The 13,443-nt window shown below is 45.7% G+C and overlaps 1 protein-coding gene across 4 annotated transcripts in view; it reads left to right on the top strand.

The window, feature by feature from the left end:
* Positions 1 to 13,443, top strand: part of WRAP73 (WD repeat containing, antisense to TP73) — a 1,098,908-nt gene that overhangs the window by 358,324 nt on the left and 727,141 nt on the right. The window lies entirely within an intron of this gene.

Here is a 13,443-nt window from a genome sequence, read left to right as displayed (position 1 = left end):
TAATCAGCAACAGAGTGTTATTAGTGGGAATATTTTTGATAATCCTTTGAATGTCTATTTTTCTGAGGATTTTGCATATGACGATCTACAGCCCGAAGCAGTGTCTGGAACCGGTACCTATTACTATCGATCAGAAAGGGCCCTACGCAGAAATGAGGGTGGGGAATTCGGAGCATCTCTTCTTGATAAATACAGGAGCACAGAAGTGATCATTCCGGGTTCCAGATATTCTACTGTCTTGGTAGACCAACATTTTTGTAGGGTTCTCTGGTACGCCAGTGATTAGTCCGGTCTCTCGGCCAGTACAAATTTCACTGGGACCATTCATTGATTTTTGTCCATTTCTATTGACGACAAATTGTTGCGAAGATTTGTTGGGATTGAATTTATTAAAGAAATTGAATTTTGTGATTTACTGTTCTCCACGTGGAGTGTACTTAAAGATTTCGCCCCAACAAACTACCGTTCCACAATTTTTGTCTATGCCTTTACCAACTGAATTGAATAAGGGTCCCACATGTTTATGGGCAGTTAATGACAATGTTGTCACACTTTTACAGGTGAAGAGACTTTGAAAAGTATTTTCTCATTTCCTACACCGAGGTGTAATTGAAGAAATTGTGGGGAGTGTGTGTAATAGTCCGATTTGACCAGTCTATAAGAAAGGGGATAATGCGATTCCTTTTCATTTTATTATTGATTTGCGCGCAATTAATAAGGTGATTGTTCCAGAGCTTCCTGATGTCACCACAATTCGGACTCTTTGGTCACCATGGCTCATGGCCCAACACACATGTGCTAAATATATTTGACAACAATTGGATCCCGTCTGGTATAACACTAATATCCAGAAAACCGCTGAATGTTTAGTCCAGAGTTGAATGATCTGTTTACGACATAACATTGGGACGGGAAAACCGACACCAAAGGGCAGTTTTGGTACCCCCTTCATGCCTTTTGAGGTGATCCATCTCAAGGAAATCAAAATGGAACGTTGCCAAAACTATAAATATGTCTTGGTTGTGATCTGTGCCTTTAGTAGATGGTTTGAGGCTTTCATGGGTTGAGGCTTTCCCACTGAAAGACGCCACAGCAATGTCAACGGCAAAGACCATGCTTGCCGAGAGTAATTTGGTCCGATAATGGCTCGCAATTTATCGCTGCTGTCATCCTGCAAGTATGTGTGGGGTTACAGATTGATAAACGGTTCCACTCGACCAGACATGCTCAGAGTGCCGGCCTTGTGGAACGTCATAACTGAATTCTGAAGAACAAAATCGCTAAAGTGTGTGCACCGAGCAATCTGAAATGGCCTGACGTTTTGCCAATAGCCTTACTATTAATGCGGACACCCGCACAATCAGACAGGGCTCCCCCCCTATGAGATTGTCATGGGGAGACCAGCCAGTGTATGGAATACTCTGAGACCCAAGCAGTTGAAAGATATTGAATACCTGCTTTTGCCTGACTATTGTGATCAGTTGACACAAAACTTGATTTTGATTCACCAACCGGTACGAGCAGCCCTCCCTGTAAAATATTAGGGTCCATGTCACCAACTTGACCTCGTCAGTGGGTCTTGGTGAAATATTTCGAGAGGGGCACCTGTCTTGCACCTCGTTGGAAAGGACCACATCGTATCCTTTTGGCTACGCAAACTGCAGTACGAGTGACCGGAAAGAAACGCTGTATCCATGCGATGCATTTGAAGAGGATTTCTTTTCCTCTGCCCTATGACAAAGGGGAGTAGAAGGGAATTGATGATCCTGATGCTCATAACGAGCCTGCTTTTTAGCGACACGACACCGAGGGTGCCATGAAAATTCTTCCTGAGCCCGTGAGGCCTGGGGAGATTGTTGCTTCTTCACCGTCGATAGACCTTGTTTCTGCTTATTCGCCTTCTTCAGGAAACACCGCTTTGTTCACTGATCATTCCGTACCTGGAATTTCAAGGTACAATCTGCGACCACAGAACAGGATTTAGATTTAGGGCCTGCTGACATTACATTCATGTAAATAGAATAGGAAAGTGCCGCTAGGTTTCTGTACCCACAAGAAACCAACGTTGAGCCAGTCCCTTGTCATTTCTCTGCGGCATACAATAAGAGGCAGGGGCCGGCAAAGTTACCTTCAATCAAGATAGGCCACGTGGTCAGGTGCCACCCACCGATGAACTAAAAAAGCCTAACACTGAGGCTTCTTGACGGATGCTGAGAAACTATGCCTATTTCAGGGCCCACTCGTACTAATAAGGATACTGATCGTTTTGCTGATGATGAATCCGCCCATCAAGGTCTATGGTCCTCGAGGATCAAATGGGTACTGATCACAATAACAGCATTCGGGTTTTGGTATCTGGAGGGTGCACCTCCGCTTGATATTTTATTGCCAACTGCCAGTTTCTCCACCATATGTGCATTTGCACACTCTTCGTCCTCGAGACCTCCAACATAGAGGGGGTTATCACAAACACCCTCTTGATGATCATGAACGCCACACATACCATTCTGAATAAGACCAATTGTTGGATATGTTCACATCTGCCACAACATGGGAAAAGGGTATTGGGCTGGTATATACATCCTCTCCCTCTAACTACTACTTGTTATGCTTCACTTAGGGCATTATTCTTTGGTCGATGGAACAATAGCGTCACTGGGAATTTTGATGGGACTAATCTTAACGAGTTTGAAAAATTAGTTTTAGCACCTTTAGGATGTTCTCTATTTGCAAATAGGAGCAAGCTAAATGTTGCTTCTATTAGGCCTTCTGATAGAATATCCAGACCTTTTCCAATCAATGATTACTTTTAAAATGGCTCACGTAGGTAATAGGGATGCCATGCCTCCTTCCTATACCATTAACCATAGTCCAAACTCTGGTCCATTTTGCATACGAAGAGAGGGTTACCAATCAATGGGTACATTTGAGGGATGTACGAATACTGCTTTACTAACCAATGAGGCTAGACCTCTGTACGTAGGAGATCCTGTTTTTTTTGTTTGCGGTAATGAGGCATATCCATGGTTGCCAAGAGACTGGGAGGGTGCTTGTTATTTAGGAATTCTGTTACCAGGTGTATATGTTGCCACTACTGCTGAAGTTTCTAGACCTCGTTCCAGGCGGGATGAGGATGGTGACACTCCCTCACAGATTCTGGGTGACGTTGCTAAATCCTTTGTGCCATTTTGGGGGCAGATAATAAGCTCTCAAGATATTGGAAAATTGGCAAGGGTTTTAGAAAAAAACATTAATGAAACTACTGACATCCTATATAACGTGACACTATAGCAAAAGGCTATTAGATTCGTGGCTCTCCAAAATAGGATGGTGCTAGACATCATTATAGCTGAGCGTGATGGGGTGGGCAAAATGGTGGGATCCGCGTGTTGTGTTTTTGTACCCGATTCGTCCCCCACCATCTTTAAGGCAATTAAGAAATTGCACACCTTATGTACGGAATCGCACGTTCCAGAGGGAAACTGGGATATTGGCACATGGTTCTGGGACTTGTTACAATCTTGAGGCTGGAAAACCTTTGCAGTCCTAATGGCGATGCTTGGCATTGTACTGTTTTTCTGTTGTTGCATACAGTGTCTTCCTGTCATTTGTTCCATGATGGGGGGGCAGTTGTGCACAAGCGGTTGGTAAATTAGAACCTAAGACACATATGCCTGGAAAAATTACTAATGCCTTGGTAATGCAGGATACCACCATAAAAGAGTACATGGCGATCAATGTTTTTGAAGATGGCGATTCAGGATATTCTGATGATGATGCATGGTTTTCGAATGATGCTAATGTTTGATTAATGCTCTTGGCTTAGGCCAAAAGGAGGGTTTGTAAAAGTATATTTTGCATGAACACCTCCTGATAGTAAACGATTGGCCTAAGCACATTCACATCGACTATAAATTGCATTGAATTAACCTGAAACAGGCTCACTACGCCGGCATTTTGAGTTAGCCGCCATTTTGATCGCCTTTTACTTTCTGTCCCATGTTTAGAATTGTGTTTTGGCTCCAGCAGAGCAAAATTAACTTTGTACTGTTTCCATGATGTCAACGTAGATAACAATGTTGAAGCTGCCAAAGTGGATTGTTTGTCCTACACTGAGAAACCTTGGAATTAAACAAAAAGCCGTACTAATCATTAATTTAGATACCATCTGTTCCAATAGTGCCCTCCCTGTTCAAACAGCAAAGTAGAATGATGAATAGTTGAGCATGCTCTTCTTGCAGAAATCTTTTTCGCTCCTTGAAACTAAACTGACTTTAAGCTCAAGAACAAATGATAGGCAAATATAAGCGACTAAAATAAGGAATGTTATCTTTGTGTCTTCTTTTTGGAAAACATGTGAAATGTTTAAAGGTAAACAACCAACTATGTAAAGATGTTTGAGCATGTATTAGTTATGTGGAAAGGCTATGAACCCTAGATAAATGTATTACACGAGGGGCTGGACAATGTGTCTGGGATTGTGGAAAATCTGCATAAATACTTGTGTTTTTGAAATGTCCAGCACACTCTCATCTCACGGTGTCTGCTTGCACATATTGCGGGGTGTTGAGAGCCAGACAGCTGCCTGTTAATAAATGTACATTATACTTTCACCTTGTGACTGGTGTATTTCTATTATTGTCATGATTCCTGCCCCTCATGTCCCCAGCCCTCCAAGATGTCAAGCTGGAGCCAGGCAACAATCACCTACATGGCCCTCGAGGGCCTCTCCATCCCTCCAAAGACCCACTTGGAGTCAGACTTGGCGCTTGTGGCACCAGACTTGCTCACTCCCATAGGATAGCATGGGGGATTGGACTTGTAGTGCATTGATGGGGACAAGATGGATGCCCCCACATATTTCGGTTCCCAGAACTGCATGTGCAGCCTACTCTTTTGGATGTGGTGTGGTTCAGCCCAGAGACACCTAGGATACCCAGAGACTATTTAAGCCACGCCCAGGCTGAGAAACATGCTTTGTGTTTTCTGCACCTGCAGCGTGACACTCACCGCGTTCGGATCGGTCTCCAGTAGGCCTGCATCTTTCTTCTGCGCTCAGCTCCTGCAAGCATAAGAACACTGTTAGGAACAGCCTTACCTTGCGGCGCTTCTGCCCATCATTCATCACTCCTTCTGTTCTGCGGGCATCTTCGGCGGTGTCATTCCCATGCCGGCACGCTGCTTCCTAAGGGAAAAGAACAGAAAAAAGGCATTAGTAAGCATTCTGCAAACCTTTGCTTGTTTTTAAATACTGTACGAGCTTCAAACGCTTACCTGAATCCCAGCCGCTCTGGGGGAACTGTGTCTCCGGAACTTCTCATCCATCTGCAAGAGGGAAAAGACCCTCCAAGTTAGCGTGGAAACATCTAGAGGCGCCACATACCGCGCTTACTCACCGCATTTGTTCATAACCGGCATCCACGCTGAAAATGTTGCGGCACCTAAGACACAGGAAAAGAACTCAGTTCAATACAAATACGAAAGGGCTGCAGCGCGCTCTCACTCACCTTCAGCGCTACTCATCTCAGCAGCACGCTGCCATCCCCGGACGCCGGCCATCATCTAAGGAAGGAAAGGAATTAAGGTAGAGAACTGTTCAAAAGACTCCTTCTACTTACCTGTCGGACTATTGCCAGTGAAGTAACCAGGCAGCAACGAGCCTGCATCAATCAACGCGCCCCTGCAATGAAAGCAGGACGGAGAGCACACTATCCAAGATATCAAGGTGAGCTGTGGATCAAAGGGACGGGTTGGACCCCGGGGAAGAAGAGGTTCAAGCACACAGACAATAGGGAGTTAAACTCTACCAATCCTGTGTTTCAGGCCCAGTCTCCAGTCGAATGGCCTCCAGGGAAGGGTTTGAGGTCGTAAGAGGTCAGAACAGGCTGAGTGAGATTCCCGTGGATACCAGGTGAGCGTTACAATTATGTGGTATTAAGTCTCGATATTCTTTAATCTTTCAGTGTTGTCGAGTTGATGTCCCTCGTGGGCCTCCGTTCGACGTCATCAGTATAAGTAGCGTATGCAGCACCCATTGGCTTCAGTTCCGATTTTCCCGAGCTAATGCTTCGAGAGATTGATGGCACGCTTCAGTGAAAATAGTGATTTTCATTTGCAAATGTCTTCTTCATTGACTCCATCGACGCCCAAGACGGGCTTTAAGAAGTGCCAAGACTGCTGGTCGAATATGTCGATCACTGACCCCCCACTGCGTATGTCTGTGGTGTTTGGGTTCCGGGCACCGTACCGCCGACTGTGGCTCCTGTCAGGCGATGACCAAGAAGGCTCTCAAGGAGTGAAAAGGTAAACTGGCAGTGGGGAGGTTAGCTTCGAAGTCACCTTCGAAGAGATCAGTAAAGACGATGAGTCAAGGAATTCTTCCCGATGCAGAAAATGAAAAACGTCTCGATTGAGAAGTCGATCGTGTCTGTCTTTTTCGAAGACGGCCAAGAGGTGTCATAGGGCACCTTTGAGCTCCAGTGATTCCCCAATTGAGGTAATCGGGTGTCCTACGAAATCAGATTTCCCTGCAAAATGGCACGCAGTTCGTAGTGAAATGCTGCAAGTCTTCGAGAATGTGGCCTCGACCCCCTCGAAGGACAAGCAGAAGAGCCATGCCCAAGTGGCTCCGCATAAGGATGACAAGGAGAAGTTGAAGACTAAGGGCCTCATTAGGAATTTGGAGGTAAGCATGGCACTATTAGCGCCATGGCTGCCTCCAAATCCTTACCGACTCAGCCCTTGTGAATGGAGCTATTACCGCCCCATTCCAAGGTTGGCGGGGGCGGTAATTCCCCATTCACCAGGGCCCTTCCCCATTCCCATTTGAGCCCCCTTAAGGCTCAATGGGAATGGGGAAGGCGCTAATAACTGTACCGCAAATTGCGGTACTGTTATTAGCCCCAAAGTCCCTTTGCGGGTCCCGTCCTTAATGCCCGGTAAAACCAGGCGTTAAGGGCGGACCCGCAAAAGGGAACTCGTAGGGCGGTAAGGGATTACCGGCACCGGTGCCCTTACAGGTGCCGGTAATCCCTTACCGCCCACCTCGTAATGAGGCCCTAAATCTTCAAAACTGAGCTTGAAGCCGGTTTTGCATCGAGAAAGGTCTCAATCTGATGAAAAATCAAGGGTTCCAATCAGGAACCTAGCCCATAGAGAGTACCGTCAAAGAAGCGCAAGACGTCAAACGTGGACGCCTTTGCCGACCCCCTCGGCATCGGAGCCATCAACGCCGAAACCAAAGTCGCCGATATATCGGCACCGATTAAGAAACCATCGTCAACGACTACTTCGACATTGTCGAAGCCTGTAGTGGTACAGGAAAAGGTTTACAAACCTTTACCTAAAAAGGACTATTTTGTCTGTCACCCATATATGAGGAAGCACCTCCCTCTGATGACAATACACCACCTTTTGGACTACTGTTTGGCATCCCTAATGTGCCAGTGGAATTAATATCTGATGAGTCCAAGCTAAGAGGTTTATACAATAACCTTCAGTCAGCCAGTGGTTTAGATACCTCGCCAGAATTAGTTTGGTAAACCAGACCCTACTGAGCAGGCTGATTTGTCATACAGAAATCTTCTGGGAAAGGTATTGAATTTTTAGGATTGAGTAGGCCCACTCCATTTTTTGAGCAAGATGACATGACGGACATCTTGGACCCGGGTCCTCTGAAAGACCCAGTTTTGCCCTTTCACATGGCATTACAGAAAAGGGTCTCCGCAAATTGGGAGACAACAAACTGCGGCTGCAGTAATTAAAATATTTGCAAAGAAAGTACAGACCATCCAACAGTGACCCGGAGTATCTCGCGAAGCATCCCACACCAAAAAGCTTGGTGGTTCAGGCTGCTACATCTACAAAGCAGTCAGCTTACCCATCCATCCATACCTCCTGACACGGATGATAAGAGAGTGGATGCCTGGGCGAGGAAAGTTTTCTCTGCGGGTAATATGGCATTGAAGTCGACAAATGTGACTTAAACCTTTTCTAGATTTACGTTTACCATGTGGGACTGTGTTGCTATGGTGGCTGACCACATCCCTGAAGGAGAGGAAAGAGACGGCTTCCTGGCAATCAGCAAGGATGGTATGGAGGCAATGGGTGAAAGTGTCCAGTCAGGATTGGATACTGCAGACAGCATCAGCCGAACCATGGCGGCTAGCACAGTGTTATGAAGATTTTCATGGTTGTGTAAGTCTGGGTTTGCACCGGAGCTGCGAGCAAGATTACTCAACATGCCCTTTGACGGCTCGAGGCTGTTTGTCAGTAAAACAGATTAAAAAGCTGCAGACCTCAAAGGCGGCGGCTAAATCCCTTATCGCCGCCATTAGACAGCCCTAATCGTGCTCATCTTCCTGGAGTGGTAAGTCCTTTCGATTTGTACTCCTCATTTTACAAGAGGAAGAAGGCAAGCCGGTCAGAGAAGATTCCTTTGTGGTGGACGGGGGAGAGGTGCTAATCAGCCCAAGCAGCAGCTGCCTTACCTTCAACTGCTGCCTCTAAACCACTCTGAGTCTTTGACCCTCAAGACCCTTGTGGGAGTCACTTACTCATCTGAACGAATGGCGGGGCATTACTTCAGATGCTTGGGCACTGGAAACTGTGGCCCAAAGTTACTGCCTTCCTTTTCAAAAAAGGCCTCGGGATCATCCACCAGGTAACAACTGTCAAAATTCCGGATCCACTCCTTGTGCAGGACATTTTGACCATGCTAGAGAAAGGTGCAATAGAACATGTACCTGTAGCGGAAAGGGACAAGTGTTAGTACCCCCCATATTTTCTAATCCCCAAAAAGGATGGAGTAGTGAGACCCATCTTGGACTTAAGAAACTTGAACAAACTCCTCAGGAAGGACTAGTTCAAGATGGTTTTCCTTTCTCAGATCCTTCAGGCGCTCCACCTCCAAGACTGGTTGATATCAGTGGACCTTCAGGATGCCTACTTTCGTGTGCCAATCCATCTCAAGCACAGAAAGGTACCTGCGGTTGATGGCGGTGGTGGCGGCAGCAGCGAGGGGGGTTTCACGTCTACCCCTACTTGGACGATTGGCTGATCAGGACTTGTTCACCTGAGCAGGCCCGGGAACATCTCAGCGTGACCTGGCATTGTCTTAAAAAACTGGGCTTCTCTCTCAATTACAAGACGTCTCACTTGATAATATCCCAAAGATTCCAAATTATTGGCACAGTGCTGGATACTTCCTCAGGGAAAGCCTCGCCACCTGAGGAGAGGACTCAACACATTCTGCAGATGGTTACCAAATTCTAGAGTGCCCAGCATCCGCCGGCCTTTGATTTTCTGAGGTTGCTCGGTCTCATGGCATCCTGCATTTTCCTGGTGCCAAAGGCTCGCCTGAGAATGAGATGCCTCCAAAGGGCTCTCGACTCAGTGGTCCCAGTTCTCAGGCGGAATGTCAGACCAGCTGCAAGTTCCGAACGGAGTTGTTCAGGACCTTCTGTGGTGGGCTTGCAAAGACTACATTCTCAAGGGAGAGTCTCTTTGGCAGCCATGGCCAGAGATAATGGTAGTGACTGACGCCTCACTCACGAGGTGGGGAGCCCACACCAGCGACCTGACAATCGGTGGTCGTTGGCCTCCATCGGAGTCCAAACTACATCTCAGCCTTTTGGAGCTGAGGGCAATCGTACTAGTGCTGAAGGCCTTCCTGACGTCTGTAAGGGGAAAGAATGTCCTGATAATGGACAACACAGTGGCCATGTACTACCTCAACATGAAAGGTGGTCTAGGGTCACTACCACTGTGCAGAGAGGCAATGCACCTCTGGTTCTGGGCAATTCAAGAAGGAATCTCTCGATGAGCATTTCACCTAGCCGGAGAGCAGATCACGGTGGCAGACGCTCTGAGCAGACAGAGAACAGTTTCCCACAAGTGGGAACTAGCTCAGGAAGTCCTTCAAGAGATCTTCACCCTATGGGCAACCCCTCAAGTTTATCTGTTCGCGACCAGTGTCTACCAGAAGTGTGAACTGTTTTGCTCAAGGGAATTATTTCCAAGAGGAGCTCTCGGGACGTTTTTGTGGTGGACTGGGAGTTTCCACTCCTGTACGCGTTGCCTTCAGTACCCGTCATTCCGCACGTGATCAGGAGGTTGAGAAAGTTTGGGAAAACCATGATCCCCATTGCACCGGATCGGGCTAGGAGGACGTGGTACCCGGACCTTCTGGACATGTCCATCTGCCCTCCAATACGTCTTCCACAAAGAGAGGATCTTCCCTCGCAAGAGGAAGGTCGGGTTCTCCATCCAGAGGTCAAGACACTCAGCCTTCATGCATGGTTTCTGAAAGGCTGAGATAAAGATTGGGACCTCCCGGATGACGTATGTGGTCTATTCTCTGGTTTCCTCCTATCTTGATCAACACTCTCTTCTTCCTCTGCACCCATCTCAATTCCGCTTTATTCACTCTTTAGAAACTGCTTTGTTCTATGTCACCAACTCTCTCCTATCGGTCCACCATGGGTAAACCCTCTTCCATTCTGATCCCAGTCACCTTTGATGCCATTGCTCGCCCTACTCTCCTTAATACACCTTCCTTTGTGGGCTTTTCTACCTTTTTACCTCTCTGACTGCACATTTGCAGTCTTTTGGGGTTGCACCTACTGTCCCTCCAATTTGGAGTTCATCAAGGCTCTGTCCTTGGTCCTCTCCTCTTTTCATTGTACACCTCTGCTCTTCCTGCTGTTGTTGCCAAATTTGGCTTCATTACACTTCTATGTTGACGATTATCAAATCATTGTTTCCTTCTCAGATAACCGTCACTCTTCTCGAAATGTAAACTTGGATGCACTCTCGCTACCTCATCTAAATCCTTCCAAGTCTGAAGTACTCTTTATCCCCTCTTCTTCCATTTCCCCCCTCCCTCATCTGGGCTCTCCTTCCCACCCGCTATTGTTTCCTTCTCTCATTCCCACTGCATTCTTGGTGTCCTCTTTGAATCCTCTTAACTTCTCCCATATTTCCATTACTGTACCTGCTTTTTTCAACTATTTGAGATTCGTAAAATCCGCCTCTACTTTCTTTCACTGTAACCAAAACACTTCTCTGCTTTGGTATACTTATGTCTTCTCTTGACTTGCTACTGCTGTACCTTACTTATAGGCCTTCCTGCCTACAAAGTAGCACCTCGTTTCAATTCGTGTCGTCTTCTGCCTTCGTCGTTCTATTTTGCATCCACATTTTAGCAATCATAACTCTCTTGAATCCCACCGTCTGTCACTTTATCACGCAAGTTTTTTTAAGTGTCTTTGCGGTCTTGCGCCACCACATTTTTATTTTTAATCCCCTTCGTCTCTAGTCTCCTGCGCTCCCAATCACACTTTAACCTTTCTGTTCCAAAGCCACCCTGGGCCGAGTCCCTCCTTGTTTCTTTAGCTCTAATTACTCCTCATTGTAATGATCGTACTCTTTCTATTCGTTCATCCATCTCACTGCAGAGATTTCGTTCTCGTCTATAGGCAATTTTGGTATCCTCTCCTGCCTAATGTAAACTCATTGTCAAACTTTTCTCCCACTTTTTTGTGTATCACCCTGTATTATTTTACAGCACTTTGATGTAAAGTACTCTATAAATAAAAATAAATACACATAACAGGTACTCCCTGTGAAAGTCACAAGCCTAAACATTTCTCTATGGTTACAACGTTTCTTTCTTTCACATGGAGGAAACGTATGTTTGGTGCTAAACTACCATGCATTCCATGACTGACCCACACCCACGGTTGACATAACCAGAAGATATGACTGATAATCTCTTAATTTGTAAAAAGCACCGCACCAATCCATCTGCTCATCTATTTGAAATACAAGAACGATCTTGGCCGTACTTATCTGCATTCTAACGGATGTTGACATCACAGTAATCCTGCAGGAAACCAAAAAGAATTGTGCTGAGATTAAGGTCTCGGCTTCGTGTCTATACGACCTGCTGCAAAATAACAAGCGTAGCCAATCGCATTATGCGTCCGTGTGTATGGCGTATATTTTTTAGTGACTTTCGTTGCCATGGGTACAGTAAATAGAGTATTACCTTTTAATTGAATCGTGGTGAAGCTGGTAATTTTAAACCTCACAACGCAGATTCTGTCCTTGGGATCGTAGAGGAATGCCTTTTTGTGAATTCTGGCAGTTGAGCTGGCCTTGCCCTCTTCGGATAGTCTGGATTTATAAGGGTGTGTAAGAGAGATGGGAAGCCACGTTTCAGCATAGGGACAAGGTTACCTGAAAAATCGCAGAGCAGGCTCGCCATCCAGCTGCCCGAGAGGGGCGTGATAGCTATAATACAACTGTCGAACATACTTCGCCAGAGTTGGGCTTACTGACATTTTACAAACAAGGACTTTTGCAATTTGAGGAGTGAGATGTTTTTACAACCAACTTGTCGTATTGTTTTACTTTGTAGTGTGAGGGAATAGTGCATTTCATTCACCTGCAAAGCCTATAGTTTACAGTTTAAGCTACTTCCTTGAATCATCTGACAAAAACACATGCGGGGCGGTCATTTTAAAATAAATGTAAATTGCATGCAGGCGACCACCAACAATAGTATTGACATGCTGTTATCCCCTGCGTGCAATTTTTGCAAGGCGGAGTGCAAAAGTATAGAGTAAAACCAGGCGTTGTCGCCATTACTCTTTATTGTTATGCTTGTCTTGTGAGAAAGTAAACACTGCCGCAAATTACGCTTCGCAGATGGCATTTACTATGCAAATAGCTTGCTCTTTAAAAGGTGCTCATTTGAGAAGTATTCCATAGGAATACATTCGTTTATGCCATCATGAAAATCCCATGCAGGCGTAATGCACTCTTCTTTCAAGACAGAAGAGAAAAGCAGAGCGGAGATGAAAACTATTGGGTCCCTCCCTTCGCCTAGGAAATGAAAATCGTCTGGAGCCCAACACGAAGAGGTAAAAGCAACACACCTTGCTTTTTCGCTTTTATTTCGGGCTCCAGGCTGTTTTAAAAGAATCCCCTATATCTTTTACTTAGAAACTTCGGTACCTGACAGTAAGCTAGCATAAGTCTGAAAGCTTATTGTGGCTGATGCTCTCTGCTGCTTCGCTCCCTTTTGCGGGAACTGTTGAATATACGTCTTAAGTTTAGTAAGCTCCTATTACACGGAGCTAGCTTGTTGAAACCTCTTGGTACCAACTGGTTACAGACCATGTGCTCTCTGAAATAAGTTGATGATCCTGGATCCTTTCCAAGTTTTCAGGTGTCACCTTTCACTAAAAATCATTCACTCAGTTGGTTACCTGTATTCGTATTCTTAGCATAGAGTCAAGGTATATTGAACAGGCCTTGAGTCCTCCAGTCAAGCATGATTCAAACTCCTGATCAGGGACCCATTTAGTAAACTGACACTTGTGCTACCCAAAATATAATTTTTTGTAGCTAATTGAATAATTTCATTCTCCTTAAACC

Source organism: Ambystoma mexicanum, chromosome 8 (assembly GCF_040938575.1).
Source record: "Ambystoma mexicanum isolate Mex_15411 chromosome 8, UKY_AmexF1_1, whole genome shotgun sequence".
Classification (NCBI taxonomy): domain Eukaryota; kingdom Metazoa; phylum Chordata; class Amphibia; order Caudata; family Ambystomatidae; genus Ambystoma; species Ambystoma mexicanum.
This window is presented reverse-complemented; position numbering and strand designations above follow the sequence as displayed.